The 16005-nt window shown below is 44.4% G+C and overlaps 1 protein-coding gene across 1 annotated transcript in view; it reads right to left on the bottom strand.

Annotated features, from left to right (window-relative positions):
• PRDM10 (PR/SET domain 10) overlaps positions 1-4246 on the bottom strand; it is a 96273-nt gene extending 92027 nt beyond the window's left edge. Inside the window, exon 1 of the mRNA XM_055581177.1 lies at positions 4106-4246. The gene's annotated coding sequence lies outside the window, so the exon portion shown is untranslated. The remainder of the gene's footprint in view (positions 1-4105) is intronic.
• Between the last annotated feature and the right edge of the window lie 11759 nt (positions 4247-16005).

Below are 16005 nucleotides of genomic sequence, written 5' to 3'. Positions count from 1 at the left end.
TGGTTTTAAGATTAAGGTATTCTTCAGAAGAATAGTGCTTCTGTGAGAGCTATCATAAAAGCACTGAAAGAAATCAGATACATCTACCATAAGCAGTATCTTTTGGCTGAAACTATAGAAACAAAGAGATAATACATTGTATGATGGTTTACTGCCACCTGGGAGCACCCCGCCCCATGGGACTAAGCCTAAGGTGGCTGTTGTTATCAGGCAAAGCCACACATGCAAGCCATAAACATAAATCTAAATCTTACAGTGGCCACATTTGTTTAAAGTACAAACAGGCTAAATTAATTGCAATAATGTATTTTATTTATTAACATGGGATTGGCAACATATTATCATTTCGACATGCAATCATATTTGAGAAATTGAAATATTTCATTTTTTTTACACTAAATCTCAAAATCTGGCCTATAAGTCACACACACGGCACTAGCCACCGGTCCAGACAGCACAGGTCAGAGAGACAGATAGGAAGAGACTGTGGCTGCAATCAGAGAGCAGCATGTGGGTAGAGAAGTGGGGATCTGGCTCCAGCGCTCCAATGCTGAGATAAATGAGAGGCTATTTGCAGGTTCACCTTCCAGCAATCTCTATGTTTGGAGTTATTAAAGCACTGCACATTATTGTTTTATAATGTGCAATAATGAGTGTTTTATAATTTTATAACGAGTGTTTTCACCACATTTTTAACTGGTCTTGCTATGACTGTAACTTGGGAGGATCTATATAGTCTCTCTCCTCCCTCTCCATTTCTTCAACCCCAATTCTTTCGAATATTTCAAAGTTATCCAAAAAGAACCTACTTGCAGCTGCTGTCCACAACCTGAACATTTAAAATCTACACAGGTCTGGGCAAGGGGAAGCCTGAAGCCACCCAAGGACTTTGGAAAGGGAGTGGGAAGAATGTTTCAGTACTAATAGTAATGTATCAAGTGTCACAGAAAGGGCAAATAAACTGCTTTGCGCATAAAACTGGAAAGGCTACTGCTCAGAATGCCCCACCTTAAGTCCTAAACTAGGCTTACAATTTAGAGAATAAAAACGACCCAGACACACCTTAAGCAGTAATTCATGTAAACAGCATAAGGCCACAGAGGGAGAGGAAGAGTTTGAGAATGACCAACATACTAAAGTCAGAAAAGCTCCCCTCTCACCTTCCTGTCCCTACCCGATCCCCAGGAGAACTCCAGCGGGACCATTCTACAAAGCGGTGGCCGTAGCATTTCCTTAACTCAGGGCTCTTTCTAGTCACCAGACCAATACTGCTAATCTACTAGAGCATCTGTGAAAAATTTAAACAGTAACCAATGAATTCTGCTTGTGAAAATCATACAAATGGCTGGACAGGGTGTGTCTACACTCTCGGGGACTGAAGTCAGTGGGGAAAGACTGTATTTTGCTGGGCACAGGTCAAAGTACATCAGTACCCTATTTTAGAACAAACTTTGGCTAAACAAATACAACACTGGAATGACAGGATGTTTATCATTTGTACCAAATGAAATTATGCAGTTACCATGTGTTCACCAGTTTAACATATAAGCTTACTATGGAAACCAAAATTACAGTGCTGCTGCTGCTGCTAAGTCACGTCAGTCGTGTCCAACTCTGTGCGACCCCAGAGACGGCAGCCCACCAGGTTCCTCCGTCCCTGGGATTCTCCAGGCAAGAACACTGGAGTGGGTTGCCATTTCCTTCTCCAATGCATGAAAGTGAAAAGTGCAAGGGAAGTCTCTCAGTTGTGTCCGACTCTTAGCGACCCCATGGACTGCAGCCTACAGGTTCCTCCGTCCATGGGAGTTTCCAGGCAAGAGTACTGGAGTGGGGTGCCATTGCCTTCTCCAAATTACAGTATTTCTCAACTCCTGAAGCAATTCCACTTATTACTCAGAAACCTATTTTATTAGGTTACCTATGATAAATTTAAACAGCAATCAATGAATTCTACCCGTGAAAAACAGAATGATCCAAATTTCCTAATTCCTTTAGTTCAGAGGATTTCATGACGCCCCCTTCAAATAATGGGGAAAAACTACTGAAAATGGCAAATCATCAGTGAAGTCATTAGGTAACTATCCACATTTTTAAAAGAGAAAAATAATAAGTAAACAAACCCCCAAAAAACTATATATGAAAACCACATATCATGACAAGTTTGTAAAAACATTTTCTATGCACACACAAAAGATCTGAAGTAACCAAAACACTAGTATAAACTATCTCTGGTAATTGAACTTCAGGTTAATTTTTACTTTTATATACTATTTCTCTATTTTCTACAATGATCATGTCTTACTGTTAAAACTAGAAAAAAAAATTCAGACACGTGGACGTTGAGGCAGTGCCAACCAATTTAGGTTTACACTGGATTGATACACTATCCCTTCTACCACCGGTATCTTAAAAAGTACTGAGGGCCCTTGAAGACCTGAGCTTCACCTTATCTACAGCCTTATCTACAATACATACTCGATGGAAAGATTATCGCAAGGTGGAGCATACTGCAAAACATTAGGGAAAAATGGCTTATTCAGAAAAGCAGACAGCAGTTTAGCGCCCTTGCAAAACAAAGAACAGAGCCAAGAATGGGTGCTCAAGGAATAAATATGAGTTACAAAGTGAAAAAAAAAGTCTTGGTTCAAAATTTTTAAATGTGCATCTACTACGAAAGTGTTCACTTTATGTCAATTTCACTTCATTTAAAAACACAGAAGTTACTTTGTAAACATAATTAGATTGAATCAAAGCTGCTTTAAGCATGGCTTTGCCCCAGCCCAGCTTTTTTCTGAATTTTGCTTTTTCAATTCTACAGCATCATGTAAGCACGGCTCCTCAACGTGGAAGCTGCTGCAGTGCCGTGGGAGGAGTGTGTGGGAGGGTATTCGGGGCACGCCGCGTTATCTTCCTGCCCTCAAAGAGCTTCCAGCAAAAGGTGGAAAAAGAAACAAAGGAGCGGGTCTGACCCAGAGGCCGCAAACCGTCACGAGCAATTCTGTTTTTAACGAAGATTGCTTTTGAGTTTCAAGACCATTTGGGGACGATGAGCCAGGCCAGATTTGAACAGGCGCAGACGGCACAGGGCCGGGGTGGGTGGGACGGCTCAGGCGCCGAACCCTCGGGTTCAGACCCAGAACCGGCTCATGCTTAGACGTAGACACTGACTGAAAATGGACCGAAACCCACCAATCCGCCAGAAAAGGCTAGGCAGGCACGCACGCCCGCGATTCCAAAGCGCTGCGTTCGCTCCATTTGGTGAAGGGCCTGATACGGGGCCGCAGGTTCAATAGTGCTTAAGGAAAGCAGACTGTCGGCTGGAATCACCAACCGGCTCCCCAGAGGCCTCGGGCTCGACCCCGAGCGCACGTGGACCTTGACCCGCGCCCTGCCCACCGCGGACACCGTCCACCACGACCGACCCACGCCGGCCACCCCCACGCCGTCCGAGCGGGGCCTCGCCGGGTCCCGGGGACACCAGCGATCCACGGCAGAACGGCGGCGCGGCCTCCCGAGACACAGCAGGGTGCCCAATGCACGGAGCCCGCCGCCCCCGCGCCCGCCGGCCGAGACAGCCCGCCGCACCCCGACCGCCCGGCCAACCGCCGCCGCAGGAGCGCGCAGGGCGCCCAACTGCCGTCCCGGCCCAACCAACGCGGGCAGGGGAGGAGAGGTGCGCGCGGCCGGCGGAGCGTGCGAGCCGCTCGGGGGTCGCAGGGGGGAGGCCGTGCGCGGGGAAGGCAGGGCGAAGAGGCGCCGGAGCCATGGCCGATTGCAGCGCCAGGAGGGCTCCGAGAGCAGATCTCGCCCCTTTCCCCTTGGAAGGTGCAGATGGTTTGACCCCCCACCCCGAGTGAGGTGCCTCGTCCCAGCCCCGGCTGGACTGTACCATCGGGCGGTGCCGCCGGGATTTCTCCCCCCCACCACCACCATCAAGTCCCCCCCCACCCGGGTCCGCGGTCGGTTGGCCCCGACCGGGCTCTGAGACGCGGAAAGAGCTTGGCGCCATTTTGGGTGGGACTAAGCAAAGACGAAACACCCTCCCAGTCGATGGGGTACTCTGGACGCTGGCTTATCCGGTTCCCCTAATCCTTTAGGTACTTACACGACGTTGGGTGAGGGGAGCTGGGAGATCAGCGGGTCCCCGATCCTCTCTCCCTAGGGGTGATGGAAATCAAACCCCCCCCGCCACCTCCAGGTGGTTCTTCCCGCCGCAGAGTGGGAGCAGCATAAAAGGCGGGGCCTCATTAGCATAACCTGCCTGGCAACCTGATCTCGGCCTTATGTGATTGGTTGAACTCTGTAAACTCCGTGCCTCGTCTAGAGACGAGTAACGCCGGGGCGAATTGACAGGCCCAGATTTAAGACTCATGACCGAGATCCTGAGACGCTAATTCAGTCGGCGGAGAAGCCAAAAGGAGATTCACACGATGGCCCAATGACGGAAGGCCTCTTTATTTCGTGTTCTGCTGTTCGTTTCAAATCCAATCAAAGAGCGCGTCTCAGACAGCGCTCTCCTGCGTTTGTGCTCTAAGCCAATCAGAGAAGCCGACTCTCCGGATTCAGGGCCGGGACAGCTTGCAGGGACCCCCGGCTGCCCAGGTGGGGAGGCTTGTACCCCAGGTCGGGAGGAGGGGCCGCTCGTCGGGTGCCCAGCCTTCCCTGCAGGCCCCCGAGGACCCGCGTCCCAGGAGCCGCGCCTGGGCACCCGACGGGCCGATCTGCGGAGGCCCCGCCGAGCCCACGCCTCTCGCGCAGCTGAGCGCACCGCGGCCGGCACTCGCGCCCCTGCGCCTTGGAGCCGGGCCACGAAGTCTGGGTTCTGCTCGGCAGAACCCTAGAGCGCCACGCCGACTCTCTCCTCTCCCCTTTACTGTGCTCAGAGGAAGTGATTTTCACAAACATGATCTTATTCAACCCTGGTTAACCCAGGGCTTCACTCACTCTTCTTTTAACCTCAGGTTTCCGCATCGTACCATCCCATAAAATTGCTTTCTTAACAGCTCAGGGCAGAGAAATGAGCTCAGGCTTAGCAGCAAGACGTCAGCCCTAATCCCCCCGCCCCTAATATGAATGACAACTAGCTCTTGAACAGATCTTGAACCTTTGGACCTTCAGGGGGCAGTTACCCTGTCCGTGACATCTACCTTGCTACGTTTTGAAGAATAAGGGGAATTTACATGTAAAATAGCACACTAGAATTTAAACGGATGAAAGTATTAACGACGATAAAACAGGCAAAATTGCTAAACTGGGACTTCCCTGGTGGCTCAGACAGTAAAAGCATCTGCCCACAATGTGGGAGACCCCGGTTCGATCCCTGGGTTGGGAAGATCCCCTGGAGAAGGAAATGGCAACCCACTCCGGTGTTCTTGCCTGAAAAATCCCATGGACGGAGGAGCCTGGCAGGCTACAGTCCATGGAGTCGCAAAGAGTCGGACACGACTGAGCAACTTCAATAGCTAACCAAGGAAAAAAGTACAACTAAGTAAAAGACCCGAGAATAGAAAACACTGACGGGAGAAGGTGAGAAGGAGGTAAAATTCATTCAACGATATCCTCTTTACTGTTTTATGTATTTTAAAAACTGGAAACAAAGTTTGGGAAATCTTGGGAAAACATTATGTTTTTAGAATTTCAAGACAGTTGACTACCCTGTAAGCAACTTGATGACTAGCCAATGGCTTGTTCCTCCATAGACTCCTGTGCAAGCTGTAGTTAAACATTTGTTGAATTTAACTGAAAAGAAAGTATATTTTGGGCTGGATGAGGCAGACCTTAACATTTATAGTGAGAGGTGCTGTTGACTCATCACTGGGTATAGACATGCGTAAGTCAGTGGCCTTAGGAAATTTTTTTTTAACTTTTTATTGACTTTTTTAAAATTTTATTTTATTTTTGACTGTGCAGGGTCTTCGCTGCTGTGCACAAATTTTCTCTAGCTTCAGAGAGCGGGGGCTACTCTCTAGTTGCAGTGTATGGGCTTCTCACTGTGGTGGTTTCTCTTGCTGCCTCTAGGCATATGAGTATCTTCCTGGACCAGGGATTGAACCTGTGTCCACTTCATTGGCAGGCAGATTCTTAACGTCTGGACCACCAGGGAAAAGTCCCACAGCTTTTTATTTTACACTGGGATAGAGCCGATTAACAGTGTTGTGATAGTTTCAGCGAAGGGACTCAGTCATACATATGCCATGTATCCACTCTTCCCCAAACTCCCCTCCCATCTAGGCTACCACACAACATTGAGCAGAGTTCCCTGTGCTATATAGTAGGTGCCTTAGGAAAGATTCTGTTGGTTAAGAGACCCACTTGAATGTTCTCTTTAGGTGCGGTGAGTAGACGATGGCAGAAGGGGACAGATCCACTGCCCCTGGAGAGAACTTACCCTGTTCTCAGATATAATATGATTGCATCCTCTCTGATGGGTTGGGATCATCACAGCTGAGGCCTGGTGACCCTAAATGTTGCCGAGGAACCCAAAAAGGGAGATTGCCATGAGAAATGGGGCTATCTGGACTAGAGAGCCCAACTTAGCCTCATGGACTTGGAGAAATTGTCTAAAACTTAGATTGCACAAAAAATCGCTGAGTAGACACAACCCCAGCAATTTTTTATTCAGAAGGTTTGGAACAAGCCTCAGGAATCTGCCTTTTACATAAATGTTTAAATTAAATTTGCATACAGTAGAATTCTCTCCTTTCAGTATAGAATATGCTGTTGTTTAGTCTGTAAGTCACGTTCATATGCTCTGTGTACCAATCACCTTGTAAATAATGAAGATGGAATGGGGAACCAAAAACGAAATGAAGCCCCTGCTCTCATGGAGCTTACATTCTGGTGGAGGCAACAGAAGAAAATTGATAAAGGAGATAATTTCAGGTAACCATAAGTGCTTTGAAGAAAATAAAAGCAGGAAAAGGCAAAGGGGAGGAAAACGCTGGCCATTTAAATAGAGGTGTCAAAGATACCCTTTCTAAGATCTTAACATTTGAGCTGAGACTTGACTGATGAAAAATAAAAAAAGCCTGCCACGCTAAGATCCTGGAGAACATTCCCGTCTGAGAGCAGCAAATTTAAGGGCATGATAGGGAAAGAAAAGTTTGCACATACTCATTCTTCCACTGAGTGAATATTCACCAGATGCTTCTGATATGTCAGGCACTGCCCTAGGTGCCAGGCACTGCCCTAGGTGCTTTGAGATTTGTCAACATTATGAACAAAAGGAAAAACAACCCATAAAAATCCCTGCCTTTATGGAGCTTTTATCCTAACACGCTGAAAAATACAATAAGGCCTGAGATGCTGGAACACAGGGCAAGGAATATAGTGATTCAAAAAACCTTGGGGGCTGGGGGTCCTTCCCTGGTGGCTCAGTGGTAAAGAATGCCTGACAATGCAGGGAACAAAGATGAAATCCCCGGGTCAGGAAGATCCCACATGCCAAGAGACAGCTGAGCCCATGGGCCTAGAGCGCATGCTCCGCACCAAGGGAAACCACGGCAGTGAGAAGCCCGCCCACCACAACTAGAGGGTAGCCCCTGCTCTCCGTAACTAGAGGAAGCCCACAATCAGCAGCAAACATCCAGCACAGCAAAAATAAACAAATACATCTTTTTAAAAAAAAAACTGGGGAAACAGGCAAAGGCCAGATCATATGTGGTTTGAAGGCTATGATATGGAAGATTGTATTTGAAGCACAATTTAAAGTAGTTAGGGATTCTAAGCAAAGATGTGATACATTATTTCATTTCGTTTTAATGATAACTCAGACTGCTCAAGGAAGCTTATCATGGTGGGGAAGGGAACAAATCAGGAGAAAAGGATAGTAAGTGTTTGTTGCAATATGATCTAAACAGGAACTGATGGTGATCTGGACTAAAATAGTAGTGTAAGTGAGAGGGAAAGTACCAGTCAGTTTAGTTCAGTAGCTCAGTCCTGTCTGACTCTTTCTGACCCCATGGACTGCAGTACACCAGGCTTCTCTGTCCATCACCAACTCCCAGAGCTTACTCAAACTCATGTTCATTGAGTCAGTGATGCCATTCAACCATCTCATCCTCTGTCGTCCCCTTCTCCTCCCACCTTCAATCTTTCCCAGGATCGAGGTCTTTTCAAATGAGTCAGTTCTTTGCTTCAGGTGGCCAAAGTATTGGAGTTTCAGCTTCAGCATCAGTCCTCCCAATGAAGTCATCTGTGTATCTGAGGTTATCAGTATTTCTCCCGGCAATCTTGATTCCAGCTTGTGCTTCATCCACCCCAGCATTTCACATGATGTACTCTGCATGTAAGTTAAATAAGCAGGGTGACAATATACAGCCTCGATGTACTCCTTTCCCAATTTGGAACCAGTCCATTGTTCCATGTCTGGTTATAACTGTTGCTTCTTGACCTGCATACAGGTTTCTCTGGAGGCAGGTCAGGTGGTCTGGTATTCCCATCTCTTGAACAATTTTCCACAGCTTGTGGTGATCCACACAGTCAAAAGGTTTGGCATAGTCAATCTTTTTCTGGAACGCTCTTGTTTTTTCAGTGATCCAATGGATGTTTGCAATTATATCTCTGGTGTATCTGTGTTTTCTAAATCCATCTTGAACATCTGAAAGTTCATGGTTCACATACTGTTGAAGCCTGGCTTGAAGAATTTTGAACATTATTTTGCTAGCATGTGAGATGAGTTCAGTTGTGCAGTAGTTTGAGCATTGTTTGGCATTGCCTTTCTTTGGGATTGGAATGAAAACTGATCTTTTCCAGTCCTGTGGCCACTGATGAGTTTTCCAAATTTGCTGGCATATTGAGGGCATTGTTTTCACAGCATCATCTTTTAGGATTTGAAATAGCTCAACTGGAATTCCATCACCTCCACTAGCTTTGTTCATGGTGATGCTTCCTAAGGCCCACTTTACTTCACATTCTAGGATGTCTGGCTCTAGGTGAGTGATCATACCGTCATGATTATCTGGGTCATGAAGATCTTTTTTGTAGTTCTTCTGTGTATTCTTGCCACCTCTTCTTTTTTTTTTTTTAATTTTATTTTATTTTTAAACTTTACAATATTGTATTAGTTTTGCCAAATATCGAAATGAATCCGCCACAGGTATACATGTGTTCCCCATCCTGAACCCTCCTCCCTCCTCCCTCCCCATACCATCCCTCTGGGTTGTCCCAGTGCACCAGCCCCAAGCATCCAGTATCGTGCATTGAACCTGGACTGGCAACTCGTTTCATACATGATATTATACATGTTTCAATGCCATTCTCCCAAATCATCCCACCCTCTCCCTCTCCAACAGAGTCCATAAGACTGTTCTGTACATCAGTATCTCTTTTGCTGTCTTGTACTCAGGGTTATTGTTACCATCTTTCTAAATTCCATATATATGTGTTAGTATACTGTATTGGTGTTTTTCTTTCTGGCTTACTTCACTCTGTATAATAGGCTCCAGTTTCATCCACCTCATTAGAACTGATTCAAATGTGTTCTTTTTAATGGCTGAGTAATACTCCATTGTGTATATGTACCATAGCTTTCTTATCCATTCATCTGCTGATGGACATCTAGGTTGCTTCCATGTCCTGGCTATTATAAACAGTGCTGCGATGAACACTGGGGTACACGTGTCTCTTTCCCTTCTGGTTTCCTCAGTGGGAGTGCTGGATCATAAGGCAGTTCTATTTCCAGTTTTTTAAGGAATCTCCACACTGTTCTCCATAGTGGCTGTACTAGTTTGCATTCCCACCAACAGTGTAAGAGGGTTCCTTTTTCTCCACACCCTCTCCAGCATTTATTGCTTGTAGACTTTTGGATAGCAGCCATTCTGACTGGTGTGAAATGGTACCTCATAGTGGTTTTGATTTGCATTTCTCTGATAATGAGTGATGTTGAGCATCTTTTCATGTGTTTGTTAGCCATCTGTATGTCTTCTTTGGAGAAATGTCTATTTAGTTCTTTGGCCCATTTTTTTATTGGGTCATTTATTTTTCTGGAGTTGAGCTGTAGGAGTTGCTTGTATATTTTTGAGATTAGTTGTTTGTCAGTTGCTTCATTTGCTATTGCCACCTCTTCTTAATGTCTTCTGCTTCTGTTAGGTCCATACCATTTCTGTCCTTTAGTGTGCCCATATTTGCATGATATATTCCCTTGGTATCTCTAATTTTTTTTAAAGAGATCTCTAGTCTTTCCCATTCTATTATTTTCCTCTATTTCTTTGCACTGATCACTGAGGAAGGCTTTCTTATCTCTCCTTGCTATTCTTTGGAACTCTGCATTCAAATGGGCATCTTTCCTTTTCTCCTTTTCTTTTCAATTTTATTCTTTTCACATCTATTTGTAAGTCCTCCTCCGACAGTCATTTTGCTTTTTTGCATTTTTTTTCCTTAGGGATGGTCTTGATCCCTGTCTCCTGTACAATGTCACGAACCTCCGTCCATAATTGATCAGGCACTCTATCAGATCTAATCCCTTGAATCTATTTGTCACTTCCACTTTATAATCATAAGGGATTTGATTTAGGTCATACCTTAATGGTCTAGTGGTTTTCCCTACTTTCTTCAATTTAAGTCTGAATTTTGCAATAAGAAGTTCATGATCTGAACCACAGTCAGCTCCTGGTCTTATTTTTGCTGACTGTATAGAGCTTCTCCATCTTTGGTTGCAAATAATATAATCAATCTGATTTCGGTGTTGACCATCTGGTGATGTCCATGTGTAGAGTCTTCTCTTGTGTTGTTGGAAGAGGGTGTTTGCTGTGACCAGTGTATTTTCTTGGCAAAACTCTATTAGCCTTTGCCCTGGTTCATTCTGTATTCCAAGGCCAAATTTGCCTGTTATTCCAGATGTTTCTTGACTTCCTACTTTTGCATTCCAGTCCCCTATAATGAAAAGGATATCTTTTTTCCCATATAGGCCATTAATTACAGAGTATTGAGTAGAATTCCCTGTGCTATACAGTAGGTCCTTATTAGTCATCTATTTTATATACAGTAGTTTGTATTGCTAATCCCAGTTTCTAATTTATCCCTCCTCCCACCATAAATCATTGTCCAATACACTGGATTCCATAAAGTCTAATAAGATGAGGTCATCTAATGAGGATTAGACAAGGGAGAGGGTGTTTATAGAGGAAACAAAAGGGTCCAGGATTAAACTCTGGGGAGCTGCTGAATTCAGAGGTGAGAGGAACCAACCAAAGAGGTGAGAGGGGAACCAACCAAAGAGATCATGAAGGCCAGTAAGACAGGAGAACAGGGGAGGGTGGGGTCTGAGAAGCCAAGGGAAGAGAGTACTTGAAAAAGGGTATAGTCATCAGATGCAGTTCATGATGCTGAGAGGTAAAGAAAGATGCAGATAACCAGAAAGATGGAGAGGAAGCAGCTGGTCATTTGTCAATAGCAGCTTCAGGGAAGGGTTAGGAACTGTAGTAGGAATCTTCTGAAGGAAGAGTGGGAGGTGAAGAGTGGTATCTGCTGCCAATAGTATAGCATATACGATAGGCCAGTATAAACAACTGTTAATCAAAGGGTTTCCCTGGTGGCTCAGTGGTAAAGAATCTGCCTGCCAAGGCAGGAGACAAGGGTTTGATGCCTGATCCAGGATGATGCCACCTGACCCTGTGGCACATCTACTGAGTCAGTGTTCTAGAGCCTAGGAGCTGAAACTACTAAGCCCAGATGCCCCAGCTTCCTAATCCTGAGCGCCCTAGAGCCTGCGATCTGAAACAAGAGAAGCCACCACGATGCCTGGGCATCGCAACTAGGCAGTAACCCCCACTTCCACAACTAGAGAAAAGCCCTCACAGCAACGAAGACCCAGTACGCCAAAAATAAAATTCAGTAAATCAAGTCAAAAAAAGGAAAACAACTAAAATGCTGTATATGCCGTTTGTAAAAGACTTTTTTTTTTTTAATGCATCACAGAGCTGCATTAAAAAAACAGAATGAGGACTCTACAAAGGTTAAAAACAAAGTCCATGAGCAAAAAAGGGAAAGCTCATCATTTCAGAAGAAAGCAAACTGTCAGAGGGAAAGGAATGCTAGGAGAAGAAGAGCGATCATTTGGCAGCAAGCATAACAATTATTTAATTTTTTCAAGCAAAAATGACAAATGGAAAAGTACTTCCCATCCAACACTGTTCCTTCAAGAAAATATTTTATGAATGTAGCTCAGTTTGAAGACTTTGGACCATAACTTAGATTTCAGTATGAGGGAGCCAATGTGAGCAAGAATGACTATGAATATAATGATCTTGATATGGTTCCTCCTACATGCAGTGATCTCATTGAGGGTTTCAGGCCCTGATCCAGGAAGAGCCTGCATGCCCATATGCCACAACTATTGAGCCTGTGCTCTAGAACCCTGGAGTCACAACTACCGAGTCCACGTGTAGAAACTGCATTGTGGGAGGACTCTTCTCAGGTACAATGTCGATAGATGCCTGAGAATGAATACCAAAGAGAAACATTCCAGTGTAAGGAATGTTGGAAATTTATACTGGAGGAACACGCACGAATATAATGAGCCAGAAGAAATACTTCAGAGACCAGGAGGAAATGCATACTGGAGACTGTGCGTTCAGGCTAAGTGGAGTCAAGTATCTCTCTCTCACTCTTTCAAGTGTTCTGTTGAATCTCATTCCTCATTCTACATTTCAGAATCCACATAAGGAGGAAATCATATACAAGTGATGAAGGTGGAAAAGCCTTCAGCTGTTGTAGAAAAAGCTCACGCTCATCTTTCTAAGGAGAAACCTTGTAAATGTGTGGGAAAACTTGTATTCAAATGTCATTTCTCCTTCGAAATCAAAGAGGGCATGTGGAGAGTTCCCGTGAGTATAAAGAGAGTGGGCGCTCTCCACATCCGTAGCAAATCTCATCTCACAGAGTGTGAGACAGTCCATGCTGGAAAGACTGCCCTGAGTGTAAATCAATGTGGAAGTGTCTTTACCTAGAAGCAGTGCCTCATTACAGATCAAAACATTCAGGCTGGAAAGGAACTCGGTGAATGTAATGAATGTGAAAAATCTGCAGACAAAAGGGAAAACCTCATTATTCATCAAATGCATGCAAGAGAGAAATTTTATGAATGTGGTAGCTATGAGAAAGCTTTTATTCCAAAGTCAAGCCTTAGTAGGTGCTTGAGAGGTCTTCCTGGAGATAAAGCCTATGCATGTAAGAAAGATGAGAATGTATTCAAAGGCAAGTGAAAAATCTCATTTGAGAGATACCCTGTAAATACAGTGAATGTGCAAAAACTTTCAGGCAGAAACTGTGCCACATTAAATATTACAGCATTTGCAAAGGCGATGCCCCCTGTAAATGTTCTAAGGGCGGAAAGCCTGTGGAATCGCACTGCTTATTGTATGTGAAGAACTCACACAGGTAACAAACACGAATGTAAAGTGTGTGGAGAAGCCTACTCTCCACACATGAGAACCGACGCTGAAGGCGATGTCCAAAAACATGTGAATGGTAAATATACTGTGGTATAGCTGCATGATGGAGTCCTATCCAGCAATAAAAAGAGATAAACTTGGGACTTCCCTGGTGGTCCAATGGCGAAGACTCTGCCTTCCAACACAGCTGGGTGGGAGTTCAGTCCCTGGTTGGGGAGCTGCTGCTGCTGCTAAGTCACTTCAGTCGTGTCCGACTCTGTGCGATCCCATAGACGGCAGCCCACCAGGCTCCCCAGTCCCTGGGATTCTCCAGGCAAGAACACTGGAATGGGTTGCCATTTCCTTCTCCAATGCAGGAAAGTGAAAAGTGAAAGTGAAGTTGCTCAGTCGTATCCGACTCTTAGCGACCCCATGGACTACAGCCTACCAGGCTCCTCCGTCCATGGGATTTTCCAGGCAAGAGTACTGGAGTGGGGTGTCATTGCCTTCTCCGAAGGTCCCACATATCTCCTGGCCAAAAATCAAAACATTAAAAAAAAAAAGAAGAAGCAATATTGTAACAAATTCAATAAAGACTTTAAAAAGACTCCACATCAATAAATAAATAAATTTGAAAAAGAAATTAACTAAGAAAAACTACTGATACATGAAAGTGTGAAAGTGAAGTCGCTCAGTCCTGTCCAACTCTTTGCGACCCCATGACTGTAGCCCACCAGGCTCCTCTGTCCATGGGATCCTCCAGGCAACAATACTGGAGTGGGTAGCCATTCCTTTCTCCAGGGGATCTTCCTGACCCAGGGATTGAACTCAATTCTCCCCTTTGCAAGCGGGTTCTTTATCATCTGAGCCACCACGGAAGCCCCTTGATATATTTCATCATGTAAATTAATCTTAAAATGCTGAGTGAAGGGCAGACCAAGAAAAAAAAAAAGTACACACTTCATGATTCCGTTTATATAAAATTCTAGATAAGTCAAGCTCACTGTAGCCATAGGAAGCAGATCTGACTGCCTGCGTGTAGGCAGGAAGGGGAGGGGTTACGAAGGAAGCTTCTGAGATGGATTTCTGAGATGGATATGTTCACTTTCCCAATCAATGGTGGTGATGGAGTCATGGATGTGTACATCTTTCAAAGCTGATTAAGGCTCCCACTTTAAACATGTGCAGTTTAATGGATGTCAATTATACTTCAGTAAAACTGTTCAGCTTGTGGGGGATTTCTGACTGTTATAGTAAGTCAAGAAATGTTTAAATGCGTTATGAATTTGAAAAGGAGAATTCAATCTCCATTTGATTAAGATTTACCAAAGCTGCTTGGGTTTTTCAGCTAAACAATATACACAAAAATACTAAAAGACTTAAATATAACAATAAAGCGATACATGTCTTCTAAGACAGCCTACAAACGCCATCTCTTCTAGGGACATCGGCAACCTTCTTCACCAAGATTTGAAACAGCTGCTCAGTCATATCTGACTCTTTGCGACCCCATGGACTGCAGCCTACCAGGTTCCTCCGCCCATGGGGTTTTCCAGGCAAGAGTACTGGAGTGGGGTGCCACTGCCTTCTCCGAGCTGTAATGGGGGATAAAATCTGTAATGGAGGGACTTCCCTGGTGGCCCATGGCTGAGACTCCAAGCAGCCCCTGGTCGGGGAACTAGATCCCACATCCCAACTGAGAGTTCACATGTCAGCTAAAGATCCCACATGCTGCAAGGAAGGTTGAAGTTCTTGTGTGCCAAAGCTAAGACCCAGTACAGCCAAATATGTATGTATGTATGTATATATAAAGGAGACAATAAACATATTTTAATTGCATGTAAATAAAAATGTTGGCTAACATACCATAAACAAAGTCAATAAACAATATGTTAAAATTTTTGCTATACAGAGAACAGAGTAATATCTTATAAATTTGTAAGAAAGGGCAAACAGCCCAAAAGTAAAATAGACAAGGTACATTAAGAAAATTTCAAGGAAGATGGGCAAATCCAAATGCTCAAAACTACACAAAACATATTCAATTTACACATCAGGGAATGAAAATTAAAATGATTATTCTATATCACTTTATAGTCATCAGAAAAAAATAGAACAGTGGCACCTATAGTTAGAGTGTTTTCACGTAAGGAACAGCACTGGAGTTGTTCCACTCGTTTTGGAAAGTAAGGTATTAACATCAATTAATGTTATGTATATATGTGTATACATGTTACGGAAGATACCCACGTAATCATTTAACTCAGCACTCCCCTTTCTGGGATTCCATCTAGAAGGAAAAACTCACCAGTATAAGGCATTTAATATAGCATTTTCTATATTGGCAAAAAAGCTGGGAATAGTCAGACCTTAATGGTACATTTATGCCATAGTACAGCATTCAGGCATTAAATAGAATGAACTATAGCTCTGTCAGTGGGCCTGGAGTGATTTCCAAGAAATATTGTTGAATTAGAATGCAAAGTAAGACGAGTGTGTTGTATCAGTCAGGACTCATGTAGAGAAACAGAACCAGTAGGGACATATATTCAGGGATTTATTGCAGGATTCGCTTTCACACCTATAGGAACTAGCTGGTCTAGTCCAAAATCCACAGGGATGCCCAGGAGGGCAG

This window comes from Bubalus kerabau, chromosome 5 (assembly GCF_029407905.1).
Source record: "Bubalus kerabau isolate K-KA32 ecotype Philippines breed swamp buffalo chromosome 5, PCC_UOA_SB_1v2, whole genome shotgun sequence".
Taxonomy (NCBI): Eukaryota; Metazoa; Chordata; class Mammalia; order Artiodactyla; family Bovidae; genus Bubalus; species Bubalus kerabau.
This window is presented reverse-complemented; position numbering and strand designations above follow the sequence as displayed.